The sequence below is a fragment of the Mobula hypostoma genome, chromosome 8, assembly GCF_963921235.1.
Source record: "Mobula hypostoma chromosome 8, sMobHyp1.1, whole genome shotgun sequence".
NCBI classification, from domain to species: Eukaryota; Metazoa; Chordata; class Chondrichthyes; order Myliobatiformes; family Myliobatidae; genus Mobula; species Mobula hypostoma.
The window spans coordinates 50,097,058-50,115,074 of NC_086104.1; positions in this window are offsets into that span (position 1 = coordinate 50,097,058).

Here is an 18,017-nt window from a genome sequence, read left to right on the forward strand (position 1 = left end):
AACTGTAGCCCACTCACCAACTAGTTCAAACAATCTTTTACTATCTATCTATCTATCTATCTATCTATCTATCTATCTATCTATCTATCTATCCAGAGCTCATTTACTTCTTCATTGTTTGTGTCTCTCTCACACCAGGCTGCTAAAACTGTTCCCAGTTCTTCAAAATTCGAAGTAAATTTTATTATCAAAGTATATATGTCACCATATATATTCAGTTTAGACATATATACACAGTAGATTCATTTTCTTGTGGGCAAACTCAGTAAACCTATAGAATAATAACCATAACAGAATCAGAACATCACCGTATCCTGGGTGAAGCTGAGGACATGGATGGAGAAGAGGAAACACAAGCAAGAAACCTCACCACAAAATTCCTCAGCACCGGCATCACCACGATCACACAAATCACTGACCAGTTCATTGATAATGACCCTGACTGGGAGCGAAGCAATAAGGCAAAGAGAAATGTTCTCGACATGATTTTCTGCTACTGAGAACTACTTCTTCAGAGGAAACTTAATAAAAAGCAGTCAAATCTCGACGCCTACTTGAAGAAGAAGAAGCCAACGTGAAAGGAGGCCCCACAGCCTGGTTCCTTCTCTAAGATGTAACCAACACCTGCTGCTGTGATGTGTTGCTGCTCCACTGATGTCCAGGTTAGGTCTATATGTGTGTTTGTTACTCCACAAATTACTGTGTATACATAAAATAATATATATCTCAGATTTAATTTTTTTAAATCAGGCACACATGTTCATTTATGTAAGTTTATAATGACTCCACACAGTGCCGATTTACATAGCTCTCCACCTCCGAGGAACACAGCTCAGTGTTAAGCAGGGTCTGAGTATATTTTCTAAATGGTCAGCAAATTTAAAAAATCTGAAGGGCAAATGATACCTTAGAGGTTAACTTGCAGGTTCAGTAAGTGATGAGGAAGGCAAGTGCAATGTGAGAGGATTAGAATATAAAAACAAGCTTATAGTGCTGAGGCTTTGTAAGGCACTGGTGAGGCCTCACTTGTAGTGCTGAAGGTTTATAAGGCACTGGTGAGGCCTCACTTGGAGTATTATGAGCAGTTTTGGGCCCCTTACCTAAGAAAGAATGCGCTGACTTTGGAGAGGGTTCAGAGGAGGTTCACAAGAATGATTCTGGGAACAAAAAGGTTATCATGTAGAGGCGAGTGATGGCTCCAGGCCTGTACTTGCTGGAATTTAGAAGAATGAGGGGGGGATCTCATTGAAACCTATAGAATGTTGAAAGACCTAGATAGAATGGACGTGGAGAGGATATTTCCTACAGTGGAGAGTCTAGGACTAGAGGTCACAGCCTCAGAATAGAGGAACATCCATTTAGAATGGAGATGAAGGGGAATTTTTGAGCCAGGGGGTGGTGAACCTGTGGAAATTGTTGCCACAGGTGGCTGTGGAGGCCAGATCATTGGACGTAATTAAGTTGGAGTTTGATAGTTTCTTGATTAGTCAGGGTGTCAAAGGTGACGGGGAGTAGGCAGGAGAATGGGGTCAAGAGGGAAGCTGGATCAGCCACGATGAAATGGTGGAGCAAACTCAATAGGCCAAATGGCCTAATTCTGCTCCCATGTCATATGGTCTTATGATTGAGCCCGGCAGAGGGCTAGCAGCATGGTTTACACAAGAGATACCGCAAATGCCAAAAATCTTGAGCAACATCCACAAAATGCGAGAGAAACGCAGAAAGTCAGGCAGCATCCACAGAGAGAAGTAAACAGGCAATATTTCAGAGTGAATTCCTTCATCAGGACACAGCTCATTCTGGTGCAGGTGCTAGGAAGACATGTTGACATCTTGGTAGCAGGAATGCCTTGCCCCTTGGGAGTGCTGCTGACTGTTAGAGTGGCTCTCACTAACACTTACACACTTGATAGATTAGTGTCGAGTTCTGTCACAGGGCCTGCATTTCCTGAGTTTCCACGCAAAAGTGGGGATAACCCATTTTACGGATAGCAAAGGAACATGTTAGCAGATGAGTTCTCTTTCAGAGGATTTGTAGAAAAGCTGACAGACAGTACAAGCATGTGATAGCCTGGGCCATTGGCAGGGCATTCCCACCAAACCTTGGGAGAACACTTGTGCGGAGAAAGGTCATGGTCACTTTTTCCACTTGCACACCAGCTGACCAAGCATTTAATGGGTTTCAATTACAGCTCAAGCATTAAACATCATCTCCTTGGAAAAAGGATCTAGTGCTTTCCTAGCGTACATGACAAATAAACTCTTCTCAGGCTTTCATCCAGGTACAGGTATTGATTATAACTGAAGTTTCGATCACCAACTCTGCCATCTTCATCGGGGATGATATAATCAATACCTGTACCTGTCTGGCAGCCCGAGAAGAGTTTATTCATCATCTCCTCAGATTTCCGTTATGGACCAAGTAAAGATCATCCTACATCTGAGTGCTGCACAGGAAGATCTGTTATACTCCATTTTCCAGAGAATGGTGCTTTGAAGCTCTGGGTATCAGTGGTAGAGAAGGCCACCTATGTCATGCCATTCCATCAACCCGTTCTCCAGCAAAAAGGATTGCTGAGGTGCTATTATGGGTGAGAAACAATCCAGGACTCCCCAAAGTTCGGTATCAGACCTGCCAGTGCCCCAGACACACCACGATGTGGATTGTGCTGTCTTCGTCTGTTGGCTTTTCTGTGAAATCCTCTGTAATGAAACTCATCCGCAAACATGTTCCTTTGCCAGTTGGAAACTGGTTCACTTCTGCGTGGTGACACTGGAAATGCAGGCCCTGGGTCAAACCTCTGCACTAATATATGAAGAGTGTTAGAGGAAGCCACTCTGATAATAAGCAGCACTCCCAAGATGCAACTGTCAGCATGTCTTCCTAGCCTCAGTCCGACAGCACTTGGCACCCCACAATTGCCACTTGGACACTCCTTATCTTGGCAGCTAAATCACACTGTTATTCTGACAAACAATAACTTATTAACGTTTATATGTTTTTTAGACGTCTGGTTGAATAGGTCCTTCCGACCCAATGAGCCACACCACCCAGCAACCCACCTATTTAACACAAGCCTAATCACAGGGCAACTTACAGTCAGCAATTAACCTACTGACCAATATGCATTTGGACCATGGCAGGAAACCCAGGCACTCACAGGAAGAACATGCAAACTTCTTAGGGACAGTGCCAGAATTGAACTCTGAACTCTGACACCTGGTCAGTAATAGTGTTGCTCGAGGTTGGTATTGTACACATGAATGATATTCAGGCAGGTGAACATCAGGAGAAGGAAGGGAAAACGGGATCTGAGCTGAAAAGGGGAGTTTTGTTTTCCTTTATTTTTATTTCACACATGGTACATGGTGTGTGTGTGTCCAATCCGTGTTTAATGATCACAAGTAACTGCCGAGAGTTCTAGAAACAGCTCAGCACATCACAGGAACCAACCTCCTCTTAATGAACTTTGTCTGCAGTTCTTGCTGCCTCAGTAAATCAGCCAGCACATTCAAAATCCACATCCGTTCTGGACATTCTCCCTTCTCCCCTCTCCGATCAGGGAGAAGGTACAAAAAGAACATACCACCAGGCTCAAGGACAGCTTCTATCCCACTGTTATCAGACTCTTGAACAGACCTCCTGTACAATAAGGTGGGCTCTTGGCCTCCCAAACTACCTTGTTATGATCTGCCTCTTTGTCGTTTACCTGCACTATACTTTCTCAATGGCATTTTCACTTTATTATGCAGTGTTATTGTTTTACTGTATTCTAGTTCAATGCACTGTGTAATGATTTGATCCGTATAAACAGTATGAAAGACAGGCTTTTCTCTGTATTTTGATGCCTGTGACAATAATAAATCAATATCAAATACGTTCTACATAATTTAGAATGTGCACTCCAGCTTCCTGAGTAATGAGTGACAGTCAAAATATTTGCATTTGAATGTTGTAACACTCCAGCACCCATAAAACTGAAAGGTCTGACTCTCTTTGACCAGGTTTATGGTCAGCTGCAATGAAAAATTTGCTTTACTTGGATTTTTATTGTAAGCTGTATTTGTATGTCTTTCTTCCCCCACATTTTCAGTCAGGAAAGACAATTGGATTTGTGCACTTTTGGTTGTTTTTTCCAATAGTCTCTTGGGATAAGTATGCCAGGATAGGATTTACTTTCAGTTCAGTGATCAAACCAGTTGGTGCATCAGCACAAATAGGCTGCAACAGCTGAATGCTCTGTGACTAACCGATGCACTCTTTCCCCAGACAGATGGAAAGAGACATCAGCACAGACCATTTCGGCTAAATTACCTGTTTCTACCATCTTAAACCTCGATGCTTTAAAATGAACACACTATTCAATACATAACAGGCCACAAAGATTGAGAAAGATTTTTGAAAGACATCCAATAGAGCAAATGCTGACCTAACAACCCAATGAAAGAATGCTTGAGTGCTGCAAGCATTTTTTCCAGTAAGGAAACGTCTGAGTTTATGTGAGTAAATGATGAAGTTACACTTGAAATATGATTGTATGATTATTTAATACACCAATTAGCTTATCAGTTCAAATATTTTAACGCTCTTTACACATGATAATGAATCAAAGTGGGCTGAAGAACCTGCTTCACTTTATCCTACATAATGTACCATTGAGTCCACGTTGGTCTCCTTCACTCCCTCTCTCAGTACATGTGACATTAACAGAATAGAGATAAAAAGGAATTCCTTTAGCCAGAGAATCGTGAGTCTGCGGAATACTTTGACACAGATGGCTGTGGGGGCCAAATCATTACGTATATTTAAAGCGGAGGTTGATAGGCTTTTCATTAGTCAAGGCATCAAAGTTTACGGTGAGAAGGCAGGAGTGGACAGACAGCTCCTTTTTCCCAAAGGGGAAATGGTTAATACGAGGGGTCATAATTTTAAGTGATTGGAGGAAAGCATAGGGGGATGTCTGTGGTAAAATTTTTACACAGAGAATGGTGGTAGAGGGAGATACGCTAAGGACTTTCAAGAGACCCTCAGGTAGGCACATGGATGAAAGAAAAATGGAAGTCTATGTGGGATGGAAGGGTTAGATTCATCTTAGAGTAGGTCAACATCAACATCATGGGCTAAAGGACCTGTACTGCATTGTACTGTTCTATACGTTCTCTTAATGGGATTGAGAGGGAATATAAATCGGCCATAATTGAATGGCAGAGCAGATCCGATGGGCCGAATGACTATAACATTCTTCTTTGAAGCTTATGGAACGCCTCAGGCAGGGAGGTCAGAGGAAAGCTGATGAAACCATAGCGAGAGCAAAGTGGTTGCTGCCATTGTTATAAAAGAGAATAGTTCTATCTTCTTGGGTAGATAAGGGATGGAGATCAGAAAGCAAGATTCAGCCTCAAAGGCAACCAGGAAATTAAAGCTAATGTATATAGATCTAACAGAAGCAAAACATTTTGCTTCATTCAAATGTTGATGTTAGGAGGTAGCAATAACTTCTCAATCAGTGGAGGAATATAACAGCTTACATACAGTTGTTGATCTCAAGCCATTACCCAGCAGATATTGGGGAAGAGACTGAGGATAAATCCAGGTCTGAATTCATGGGGAGAAGAGTAAACAGACTTAATGTGGTCAGTAGTCATGAAGCGAAGCAAAAGACTGTGCAGCTGAGAATTTACAAAGGGGAAATGTTTGCACTGCAATATTTTTTGGTTTAATTATCATTTCCATTTTTGTGATGTCTTACCTAATGGTTACAGTTTTTCTAACCAATGTCCATCTCACCATAAATGTATACATTCAGTTGCCACTTGGTTATGTACAGGCGGCAATAAAGTGACCACTGAGTTTATTTCTATATGTTTGTGGTCTTCTGCTTCATCTACTTCAAGGTTTGACACACTGTGCATTCAGAGATGCTCTTCTGCACACCACTGTTGTAACACGTGGCTATTTGAGTTATGGTCCCCTTCCTGTCAGCTTGAACCAGTCTGACCATTCTCCTCTGACCTCTCTCTTTAACAAAGCATTTTCGCCCACAGAACTGCTCACTGGATTTTTGTTTCTTTTTTACACTATTCTCTGTAAACGGTAGAGGTTGTTGTGTGTGAAAATCCCAGGGGATCAGCAGTTTCTGAGATACTCAAACCACTCGGACTGGCAACAACAATCAATCCATGGTTAAAGTCACTGAGATCACATGTCTTCGTCATTCTGATGTTTGGTCTGAACAACAACTGAAACTCTTGACCATGATCTGCATGCTTTTATGCACTGAGTTGCTGCCACGTGATTGGTTGATTTGATATTTGCTCAAGGAACAGGTCCAGGATCTTGGAAGAGATATTGAAGATAATGAGTGGTCAAATATTTTATCATATGTGGGTAGACATATTAGGGAAGTGAGAGGGAAATTTATTCAGTATAAGATAATACACAGATATTATTGGACACCAACTAGACTGCACAAAAGAGGAATTGTTGATAATAATTTATGCTGGAAATGTGAAAATGAGGTGGGCACATATTTTCACATGATTTGGGAGTGTTTCATGGTTCGTCCATTTTGGTGTGAAGTTCTTGATCTGTTGGGGAACTGGTCGGGTTCCACACTGCCCTTGTGCCCACGGCTTTGTCTCTTGGGTGATACCTAATGTAAACAATGACAAATTTACTATTTTAAAGGTGGGTCTCATCACAGTTGCAAGAATTATATTGCTAAACTGGAAAAAACCCAGATGTCCCACTGTGAAGGAATGGACTGAGGAAATGATTAAGATTTCATCATAAGAACACATGCTGGGGAGAATTAACAGTGAGGGAAACATGCAAGACACGTGGGATCTATTTTGGTTGTATGTTAATTTAAACTTAAATTAGAACTTCTTTCTGTCTCTGAGTTTTATTTGTTTTCCTGTCATGGGATGGCTGTGTAAATATGCTGTACTGTATCTGCTCTGTGATATGCTGTGCTGCTCTGTAAAATAAGAATAAATAATAATAAAAATTTGAATTTAAAAAAAGGAACAGGTCCATAGGTGTATCTAATAAAGTGACCATGAGCATATATTCAAAAACGATTTTTGACATAATATGTAGCATTTGAAACTGTCTTTGATGTAATTGTAGAAAAATATCTTCTTTTTGTTCCAAAAATAACAACACCTGATGAAATCTTGAGGAATGCAAGTTTTTTTTAAAGACGGGAAATGCACTGAGAAGGACTATAGAAGGCAAAATTGCCAGTTATTGGAACAGGTAAGATTAAAGAAATCCTCTTGTGATTATTAAAGAAGATTATTCCAATCTCTGTAATTTATCAAACAACTGTTTTCCATGTTTCACAAATTAGATATACAATAATCCAGCTAAAACAGAAGGAAGCTCTTGAAACAGGAATCCAATCGGATCATGAAATCGATTCAAAAACATTCTAGGTCTGGGCAGCAATTAATGCTGTTTGCTTAATGAGCCCTGTCTCATTCTTGTGCTTCTGAAAGGATCCAGAGATGATTGATTGCCCGCTTGTGACAGTACACATCAATCCCCATCGCACCATGCCTGCGACCTCAGCCTACGCTTTGCTGCCCAGGGTTGCACTCAATCTGATCGCTAGACAAAGCTTATTGTGGAAATCGGCTTAGACCATCTCCATAGCAACAGCATATCATCAGAAAAGAGTGAAGGCTTCACCAGTGAACCATTTTCGGGAAGGTAAAACAGAGGCAACAGGTTCTGGGGAGCAGCCTTGCTCGTGCTACGATTTGCCAGCTGTTCCTCCACTTTTGATCACATTGGCCATCGCCCGGTCACCAAAAAATAAAGTTGGTGCATGACATTGGGATTTTTGTCTCTCACTTTACTGGCGTTTCAGCGCACTTTACAGACGTGAGGATTCCTGAAAGAGGAGATTCTGCCTTTGACAAGAGTAAGTGATGTAGTTATCAGTAATATTTTTGTTTTTTGAATTAATCAACTCTTTAAAAAGTACGTCCCTTAACATGAGAACAAGCATTCAGATACCTTACAATTCAATTTTACTCCTGTTGTGGTGGGTTCTGTTCCAAACTGAGATCTATCTACTAGTGATAATCCGGAGTGAAATGGAACAAAATGATATACATGCCGTAGAAATCGTTACAACACAATCTTCTGTTCATAAACAGGATCTTTAATAACAATAGTTGAACTCACACACATGATTATTGAGTAAAAGCTAAGTAGCATTGTTAATTGAACTGGATGTAGTATATTTCCTTGTTATTTATTAAATCTGGAATGATGCAGGTACAATCAATACTCTGGGCAGCAAGCAGTATTTTTACAAGACAAGGTCCCTGCATATTAAAAACAACAAAACTGATGAAATAAAATCCTCAGAGGTAGTAACAAAACCCAGCATACTTACTGACCTAATAATATGAGCTCCTGTAATTGTATTTGTTTTTGAGATGAAATGGAAAATACGTTTTGATAAATGACTATTAACCAGATGCTATTGCAAATTGGAATCTAATTTCACACTCATTCATTGTTATTTGTACCTCAAATAGCACCTAAGACTTCTGCAAAAGTGCCCCAGCACGACCAGCCTGCGGCTTGTCCAAAGAGAGTAAATATTTTCCTTTATCCCTTTCTCTGCAGTTCCTCACTCTGCCACTTTCTCACAAGTTGTTTTCTCCTTTCTCTCTGATTTCTAGTGAAGGACTGATGTCATTCACTCCCCTTTCCCTGATTATTTTTTAATATCTGGACTCTAGGCTTAGCACTTGTCCACTACAGCTCCTGGTTTGAGATATTCCTCAGAAAATTTATAGAATACTCCACGGTCCCTGACTTGTGAGTGATTCTTGCTGTGACCTTGCCTCTTGTGAGCTTTACCACATGCCACTGAAGATGGAGCAGATAAAAATTCTTCATGTTTTTGTACCTTCTGCCACTTTATTCAGAACTTTTGACTTGCATGTTACTCTCAGTGAAGATTTAGGTAGAAAAAAATGTACAATTTACTCCTTCAAAATTCTCTGTTCTGCGGCGAAGGATTCTTCCAAGTCTCCGTAAGTCTTACTTTCCTTAAAAATAGAAAGCCTCCACAGAAATGTATGTTTCTTAAACTCAGAGGGTTACCTCTGACTTTATGAGGGGCATAGATGAGGTGACTGGTCACAGTCTTTTTTTTCCAGGGCTGGAGTGGGCATAGATTTAACGTGGGTAGGGAATGATTTAAGAGGGGTCTTGAGGAGCAAGTTTTTCACACAGAGGGTGGTGGGTATGTGAAATAACCTGTCAAAGGAAGTAGCAGAGGTAGGTACAATTACAACCTTTAAAAGGCATTTGCACAGCTTCATGAATAGGAAATGTGTCGAGGGATATGGCTCACTTGTCACATTCAGAAAATTCTAACTCCCTACCCACATATGCTTCTTAATGTCACACTCAGCCTTTGTATCACCTACCCAAAGTTCTGCCTGCTTCTGATCCATTACTCCTACAAAGGATTGTCTCAGAGAGATGATATTGAAAAGTGGGCGAGGGTAATGATCCTAACAAATGAATCAGATTCCCACAGCTGATTCATTGTTCCATATGTTGCACGTCAGCTCATTTCAGAGCAGTAATGTGGTGTTATGTAGATGGCTGGGCACCACTCGCTGGAAAAAAGATTAAAACTTACACCTAATTCTTACAGGCACTGTCACTTGTTGTGTCAGTGCAATCCAAATTGTCCCCTCAAACCTTAGCTAAAATGGTAGCATAGTGGTTAGCACAACACTTAACAGTTGAAATGACCTGGGTTCAATTCCCGCCGCTGCCTGTAAAGAGTTTGCACGTTCTCCCCGTGACCACGTGGAATTCCTCCAGGAGCTCTCATTTCCTCCCACAGTTCAAAGACATACCGGCTGGTAGCTTAATAGTCATTGTAAGTTGTCCTGTGATTAGACAAGAGTTAAATCAGGGGATGGCTGGGTGGTGCAGCTTGAAGGGGCAGAAGGGCCTATTCTGTGCTGTATCTCAAAAAAATAAATTTTTAAAACTTTTACAGTACCTTTCTCTTGAAAAATGTCCCTAGGCTTTTTAACAAGACTGGTATAAATAAACTATGGCGACAGAGAAGATGGTGGTTAGTTTAATGCTACTACAGCACCAGTGACCCATGTTCAATACTCCCACTGTCTATGCAGATTTCCCCCTTCCTTTCCAGTCCTGATCAAGGGTCTCTGTCCGAAATGTTGACTCATTATCGCTCTACATAGATGCTGCCTTTCCTGCTGTGTTCCTCCAGCATTTTGAGTGTGTTGCTCTGGATTTCCATCATCTTCAGAATCTGCTCTGCGAAGGAGATTGTATGTTCTCCCCAAGACCACATGGGTTTCTTTCACAGAAAAAGAGGTTTGGGTGTAATTAGGGTGGTTGGGCTCATTGTACAGCTTGTTACCATGCTGTATCTCTAAATAAGTAACTAAAAATAATTTATATATATTGAGTAACTGAAGGTGTTATCAAGTCATGATAAAAAGAATTGGACTTGAACGCCCTTCTTAAAAGGAAGGGTTGGTTTCAGAAAGGAATTATAGAGTTGCCCTTAGGTTTCTATTAAATCTCTTCTCTCTCACCTCAAACTAATGCCCTCTAGTTCTTAATTCCCCAACCCTGGGGAAAAGACTGTGCACTATCTGTGCCCCTCATAATTTTATACACCTCGTTGAGATCACCCTTCATTCTCCTACTCACCAATGAAAAACGGCCTAACCTGTTCAACCTCTTTCTGCTTCATAGCCTCTCAAATGCCAGTAACATCCTTATAAATCTCCTTTGCACCCTTTCTAGCTTAATGGCATCCTTCATACAGCAGGGTAGCAAATACAGAACATAATATTTCAAATGTGGCCTCACCAGTATCCTGTTCAACTACAACATAACATCCCAATTTCTACACTCAGCACCGTGACTGATGAAGGCCAGTGTAACAAAAGCCTCCTCAACATCCTGTCTGCCTGCAAAACCACTTCCGTAAAACCACGTACTTGTGCTCTTAGATCCCTCTACTCCCAAGAGCAAAACCATTCATTGTTGAATTCCTAACTTTATTTTTCTTCTCAAAGTGCAACATCACACATTTATCTAAATTAAACTCCATTTACCATTCCTTGACCCACTTAACCAACTGATCAAGATCCCTCTGCGAATCCTGATAACAATCTTCATTCTCAATGACACCACCTCCTTTATTGTCATCTACAAACCCACTAACCATGCCTTGAACATTCTCATCCAAAACATTAATATAGATGACAAATAGCAATGGGGAACACTACTAGTCACTAGTTTCCAGTCAGTAAAATAACCTCCCTCCATCACCCTCTAATTCCTACCATCAAACTAATTCCATATCCAATTAGTACCTCTCCTTGGATCCCATGCAATCTAACTAGACATAAGACATACTGTAGCAGCAGAATTAGGCCATTCAGCCCATTGTATCTGATCCACCAATGAATCACAGCTGATTAATTATCCCTCTCAACCCCATTGAGATGTCTTCTGGTAAGATGGTGGTACACGTGAAAGCGGCATTGTCTCGGGGGCCAACCAAAGGTGCTTTTTCCTTTGTAAAATATGTTTTTTACGATCCAAAGACAACTAGGCTCCAAGAACATCGGGTGCTGCAGGGCTACTCCATCAGTGAGCTGCTCGTTGATCGGAGTAGCTGGACTGGTGTCGAAGGGGTTGGCCGAGATGTCAAAGGAGCCGGGTGGGATATCAGAAGAGTCCGCCGGAATATCGGAGGAGCCCACTGGTGCGTCTCAGGAGCCTGTCGGGATATGGAAGGAGCCCGACAGGATATTGGAGGAGTCCACCATTCTGTCGGAGGAGCCGTTGTGGGTCCGGAGATGCAGTCCTGGCTGCAGACCGTGTTGCTGCCTGCGACATGGAAGCATCAGAGTTGGTGCAATATAACCGTGGGAGATCGTCTCAGACCCTTCACCTGTGATCACAAGACTCTGTTGGACAGTGGGAGAATGTAAGTTGCCACAGGCCTGTACCCTTGTCTGGTGGTGGGATGGTCGACGTGAGAGTTGTGTAGCCTCAGTTGTAGTGAGGACTAGACATCAAGCCTTGGGCTTGCCTGATGCTGGAGACAAGGTTAGCGGCGTGGAAGCACCACAGTGTGGTTGAGTTCGGCTGGGTCCTGGCCTCATCTGTCGGTGCTGTCCTCCCATGTTTGTGGTGGAATGAGGGGCTGGATTGCACGTGTCCGTACACTGCCGGGAGACCAGGAATGACAGGCTGGATTGCATGTGTCTGTACACTGCCGGGAGACCGGGAACGACGGGCTGGATTGCACATGTCTGTACACTGCCAGGAGACCGGGAATCAGGGGCTGGATTGCACATGTCTGTACACTGCTGGGAGACCGTACCAACAATTGCTGGACACTGTTGCTCAGGGCCTCAGACTAAATATTTTTTGGAGTGAATATGCTTCTTTGCTCAATATTTTGAATTATGTTACTTGATATTTTTGTATGTTTGCTTGCTATTTTGAATGTTTTGCACCCTGGCCCCAGCGGAACGCTGTCTCGTTCAGCTGTATCTATATAGTTTGAATGATAATTAAGCTTGATTTGATTTAATTCTCCTGCCTTCTCCCTGTAACTTTTGATGTATGATTAATCAAGAACATGTCAACCTCTGCCTTAAATATACCCAATAACTTGGCCTGCACATCTGTCTGTGGCAATGAATTCCACAGATTCATCACCTTTTGGTTAAAGAAATTTTCCCTCATTTCTGTACTAAATGGATGTTGCTCCATTCTGAGACTGTGGATCTGGTCCTAGATTCCCCCACTATAGGAAATATCCTCTCCACATTCACTCTAGGTCTTTCAGTATTTGATAGGTTTCATTGAAATCCCCTCTCATAATTCTAAACTCCAGAGAGTACAGACCCAGAGCTATCAAACGTTCCTAATATATTAACCCTTTCATTCATGGGATCATTCTGGTGAACCTTCACTGGACCCTCTCCAATGCCAGCACATCTTTTCTTAGATACTGAGTCCAAATCTGCTCACAATATTCCAGGTATGGTCTGACCAATGCCTTATAAAGCCTCAGCATTACATGCTTGCTCTTGTATTCTAATCCTCTCAAAATGAACATTGCATTTGCTTTCCTTACCACTGACTCAACTTGCAAGTTAACCTTAAGGGAATCCTGCATGAGCACTGCCAAGTCCCTTTGCACCTCTGATTTTTTGAATTTTTTCCCTGTTTAGAAAATAGTCCACACCTTTACTCCTTATACCATGGTGCATGACCATGCACTTCCCTACAATGTATTCCATCTGCTACTTTACCCATTCTCTCAATCTGTCTAAGTGCTTCTGCAGAGATCCTGCTTCTTCAAAACTACCTGCCTTTTCAGCTTTATATCATCTGCAAACTTGTCCACAATGATATCAACTTTGTCATCCAAATCATTGATATAGAATCATAGAGTCTTAGAAACCTACAGTACATTACAGGCCCTTCGGCCCAAATTGTTGTGCCGTCCATGTAACCTAGTCTAGAAACTGAGACCCTATTGTATCCGCCTCCACCACTGTCACTGGCAGGGCATTCCACACATTCACCACTCCCTGTGTAAAAAAAAACTTACCTCTGACATCCCTTTGTACCTACTTCCAAGCACCTTAAAACTATGCCCCCTCATGTTAGCTATTTCAGCCCTGGGAAAAATCTTCTGGTTATCCACATGATTAATGCCTCTCATCATCTTATACATCTCTATCAGGTCACCTCCTATTACTCCAAGTTGAAAAGGCCAAGCTCCCTCAACCTATTTTCATAAGGCAATCCAGTCAACATCCTTGTAAATCTCCTCTGTACTCTCTCTATAGTGACAACATCCTTCCTCACCCTACAGGACCCCAGTACTCCAAGTGGGGTCTAACTGAGATCTTCTATAGCTTTAACATTACCTCACAGCTCTTGAACTCAGTCCCATGGTGGATGAAGGCCTTCACACTACACACCTTCTTAACAACACTGTCAACCTGCGCTGCAGCTTTGAGCGTCCTATGGACATGGACCCCAATATCTCAGTGATCCTCCACACTGCCAAGAGTCTTAACAAGAGTATTATATTTTCTCTTCAAATTTGACCTATCAAAGTAAACAATTTCAGACTTACCTGGTTTGAACTCCATCTGCCACTTCTCAGCCCAGTTCTGCATCCTACTGATGTCTCGCTGTAACCTCTGACAACCCTCCAGAACATCCACAACACCCCCAACTTTTGTGTTGTCAACAAACTTGCTAACCCACCCTTCTTCCTCATCTAGGACATTTACAAAAATCACAAAGAGGAGGGGTCCCAGAACAGATCCCTGTGGAATAACCCACCCTTCTTCCTCATCCAGGACATTTACAAAAATCACAAAGAGGAGGGGTCCCAGAACAGATCCCTGTGGAATACCACTGGTCACAGACCTCCATGTAGAATACGGACCATCTATAACCACCCTTTGCCTTCTGTGGTCAAGCCAATTCTAGAACCACAAAGCAAGAACTCCTTGGATCCCATGTCTCCCTACTTTCTGAATGAGCCTTGCATGGCGAACCTCATCAAATGCCTTAATGAAATCCATATACACTACATCCACTGCATTTTGTTACAATCTCAAAGAATTCAATTAGGCTCGTAATTGCCCTTGACAAAGCCATGTTGACTATCCCTAATCAGACTATGTCTCTCCAAATGCTACACACATAATGGGAAAAGAAGTGGTCCCAGCACCAACTCTGCAGAAAACCAGTAATCAATGACAGCCAACCAGGAAAAGCGCCCTTTATTCCCACTCTTTGTCTCCTGTCAGTCAGCCGATCTTCTATCCATGCTAGAATCTTTTCTGTAATACTAAGCAGTTTCATGTGTGATATCTTGTCAAAGCCATCTGAAAATCCAAATAAACAACATCCACTGACTCTGTCTATCATGACTGTTATTTCCTCAAAGAATTCTGGCAGATTTGTCAAGCAAGATTTCCACCTAAGGAAACTTAGGCCTAATTTGTCATATGCCTCCAAGAACCTCAAAACCTCATCCTTAATTACAGACTCCAACATCTTTCCAACCACTGAGGTCAGGCTAACTGGCCTATAATTTCCTTTCTTCTGCCTCTCTCTTTTGTTAAAGAGTGGAGCATACTTGCAATTTTCCAGTCCTCCGGAACCATTCCCAGACATCCCACCTCTCCTGGAAGTTCCGGGAGTCTCCTGCATATTAATAGTGGCTCCCTGATGCCCGCAAATTATATACAATGTCACGGAAATCAATTTTTTTGAGAGTGAACAGGCGAGCGAGAGAAAGCAAGAGAAAGTGCGAGAGTGGCCACAAGAGAGAGCACGTGTGACAGAGAGCGAGAGCAAGCAAGCGAGAGCAACCACGAGAGAGAGAGCGCGAGCGCGAGCGCACGTCATGGCAGTGTTCCAAAAAAAGAAAATATAAAACGTACTTCACCCCAGACTACACTAAAGTGTACCCCTGCCTAATAGGGGTCAAAATAATGACAGTGTTGCTCGCTGCACTGTTTGCAACAGTGACTTTTCTATTGCCCATGTTGGGTTAAGACTGTAAAAGACATGTTGAGGTGAGTTTAACAAGTGTCATTTGCTCATTAGCGTAGCTAACGTTATTTAAACTAGCTGGCTAGCTGCTCAGGAGCTACTCTATTGCAAACATCCCATCTCTCCCGGAAGTCTCCTGCAAATTGATGGTGCTACCTCCCTGAAATGAGTTTTTGCAGGGTGGGATGTCTGCATTCCAGTAACTGGTGATTCTAGAAAGATCATTACTCATGTTTCCACAATTTCTTTAGCTACGTCTTTCAGAATCCTGGGTAGCCATCAGGTCTTCTTTCAGCCACAACTCAGCAAAGCCCACAGCATCATAAGTCAATCTTTAACTGCACTACAAGATCATCTACCTTGTTCCGTATACTGCTTGCTTTCATATATATCAGCTTCAGTCCTTCATTCAACACCCTTTTTGAATTCAGCCCCCTCTTACACTTTAACTCATTCCACTGACTGCAATTTTGCCTTATCATCTACCTGTCTTTCCTCAGAGTCTCACTGCACACTTCATCTAGTTAGTTTAATTCCTCTGCATAGCATAACATAGTGCTGCATGGCAGCCTGTCATGAGGAACCTTGCCGAAGACCTTACTGAAGTCTATATAGACCACATACACCATCCTTATCTAACCAACTTTCTTGGTTACCTTTAAAATTCCCAATCAAATCTCCCAAGCATAAAGCAGCACTGACTAATTAACCCAAACACCAGGAATTCTGCAGATGCTGGAAATTCAAGCAGCACACATCAAAATTGCTGGTGAACGCAGCAGGCCAGGCAGCATCTCTAGGAAGAGGTACAGTCGATGTTTCAGGCCGAGACCCTTCGTCAGCGATTTTGATGTGTGTTGCCTGACTAATTAGCCTCTTTTTTTCAAACGTTTGTATATCCTTTCCCTCAGAATTTCTTCTTGTAACTTACCTACCATACATGTTAGGCTTTCTGGTCTGTAGTCCGCATGTGTTTCCCTGCAGCCCTTCTTAAATAAAGGCACAGCATTAGCAGCCTTCTAGTCTTCTGGCATTTCGTCCTTCACCAATGATGATTCATATATCTCAGCCAATGCTCCCACAATTTCTTCTCAATCTTCCGAAAATGTTCTTGTACATACCTAATATATGGTCCTGAAGATTTATCTACCTTCATTCATTTAATACCATTCAGTATCTTCTCAATTTTAATCAGGCTATCTTCATGACATTCCCATTAACTATTTCACGTTCTGAAGTCTTCATGTCTTTCTCCAGTGTGAAAACAGATGAGAAATATTCACTGAGGACCTTGTCCATCTCCTCTGGTTCCACACAAGGATGTTCACTCTGGTCTTTGATCAGTCAGTTCTCTATCATACTAGCTTGGCAAATTTTAACCCCTCCATGGAAGGAAGATGCTCCTCCTTATCTAGATCTTTGCTCTCAATAGTCCTAGTGCTGATACCATTTCTGAAATAGCAGTTACGTTAACCATATGAGCGTTTTTGTGCTAGTGTTTGGACAAATGGATGCTGAGACAATTGGTGAGGAAGTGGCTACAAATGCAGTAATTATCCCAATGGATTAGCTTGGGTGATCAACAACGTGGCCACTTTCTTCACTTCAGGACTGCTGGTGGTAAATATGTTTCCTGCGAGGACATAGACTGTCATAGGCTCACAGTAGAGAGGTCCAGTGATTTAATGGCATTGTTTTAATTGTTGCATTATTTGTTTTTTCTTCTCTGCACATTGGGTGTTCGATGATCTCTTTTTTAATGGGTTCTTTTGGGTTTGCGGCTGTCGGTAGAGAGACAAATCTCAATTCCCCACTCTGGCCTTTTACCTCATCTCCACACCTGCCTATCACTCCCCCTGGTGCTCCTCCTCCTTTCCTTTCTTCCATGGTTCAATCTCCTCTCCTACCAGACTCTTCCTTCTCCAGCCTTTTACTTTTCCACCTATCACTTCCCAGCTTCTTACTTCATCTTCCTCTGCCCCTACCCACCTGGCGTCACCTATCATCTTAAAGATTGTGCGCCATCCCCTCTCCCTACTGCCTTATTCTGGCATCTTCACCCCTTCCTTTCCAGTCTTGATGATTTATCTATTCACTTCCATAGATGTTTCCTGACCCACTGATTTCCTCCAGCATTTTATTTATTTATTTTTATTTATTTAGCCTGGCCTTTTGTGCCACACTGCCCAGCAACCGCCGAGAAGGTCAATTTAACCCTAACCTCATCCCAGGACAATTTACAATGACTAATTAACCTACTCGGTATGCCTTTGGACTGTGGGACGAACTTGGAGGACCTGGAGAAAACCTATGTATTCCACGAGGAGGATGTACAGAGACTCCTTACAGAGGATGCTGGAACTGAGCTCCAAACTCTGAAG